The 1,345-nt window shown below is 41.4% G+C and overlaps 1 non-coding gene across 1 annotated transcript; it reads right to left on the reverse strand.

Moving 5' to 3' along the window:
- Positions 1-250: 250 nt before the first annotated feature.
- Positions 251-318, reverse strand: Trnaa-cgc (transfer RNA alanine (anticodon CGC)). The gene has a single exon. It is a non-coding gene; the product is annotated as a tRNA-Ala (tRNA).
- Between the last annotated feature and the right edge of the window lie 1,027 nt (positions 319-1,345).

The following is a 1,345-nucleotide window of genomic DNA, read 5'->3' on the forward strand; positions in this document are numbered from 1 at the left end:
GTTAAGGGATGGCTGCCTGCTGTAACAAATAAACCTGCCTTCTTAGTAGCTTAACATAAAGTTTCTCACTCACTTCACAGTCTAATACAGGAGATCCCAGAGAAGCCCCCTTTCACTTATAGCCATTCAGGGACTCACTCCCTCCTCTTGTGGCTCTGTATTTCTTGGTCCTAGAAGCCTTCTTTATTCAGTCAGTGAGGGTGGAAAGAGACCACGAAGGAGGCATTCCATATTTATTTATTTATATTTTTTGTGCTGCTGGGGATTTAACCCAGGGCCTCGTGCATGCGAGGCAAGCACTCTACCAACTGAGCTACATCCCCAGTCCTTCACTCTTCCTTTGAGCCACCTTTTTCTGGAAGTGGCACACAAAAGTTCTCCCGTATTCAGTTTATGAAAAGTAGTTTCATGGCTCTATTAGGTTCCATGAGGCTGGGAAATAGAGACCCTAGATGGGCAGCCATAACCCAGCAATTCTACAGTATGGAAGGGGAGCATGAATCTGTCAGTTGTCTTGTCTACCACACAGTTCTTGAATTCCCCTGAAATCTGTCTCCTTATTGTTTCATATCTATAACTCCCTCCCTTTCCCTGTAACCCTTACTTGAGCTAGGCTAAGTCACTCTTCTTCATAACTGATGGATTTAATTACCATAGGTGCTTTAGGGAAGAGAACATTTTCCTTTCAGTTAGTGAAAACTCTATCTATATATTATTGCCTGCAGAGAAAAATTATGAGACAGGGAATATTTCTATTGTGTAAGGCCCTTGTTGTCAGAACTGAACAAGACAAACAATGCTGTCTCTCACTTCTTGGGCTCTTTTGGCACCTTGGATCCTTGTTCTCATTGCTCCCTTTTGTTCACAAATAAGGAACCCATCAAATCTGGAGAGATCTTTCACAAAGCCTGTGTCCTTTAAGGGTACCCATCGCATGAAGGGGAGCTTCTCTCAAGGCCAAAGAGTAGCCTTGTCAAATGTCCAGGAAATGCTCTTATTCCAGGTTTCTCTTCATCCTAAATCCTAGGTTTAGCATGCTCTGGGATGTGCTAAAGTCCATTTTTGAGAAGGATCCATGTGCTGCTGAGAAAAAAGTGTAACTGCTTGATGTTGGGTGGTATATTCTATATATGTCAATTAAGTCTAGGTTATTAATTGTGTTATTGAGTTCTATAGTTTCCTTATTCAACTTTTGTTTGGAAGATCTGTCCAGTGGTGATAGAGGTGTGTTGAAGTCTCCCATGATTATTGTATGGTGGTCTATTAGACTCTTGAACTTGAGAAGAGTTTGTTTGATGAACATAGCTGCACCATTGTTTGGGGCATATATATTTATGATTGTTAT

The sequence above is a fragment of the Marmota flaviventris genome, chromosome X, assembly GCF_047511675.1.
Source record: "Marmota flaviventris isolate mMarFla1 chromosome X, mMarFla1.hap1, whole genome shotgun sequence".
Classification (NCBI taxonomy): Eukaryota; Metazoa; Chordata; class Mammalia; order Rodentia; family Sciuridae; genus Marmota; species Marmota flaviventris.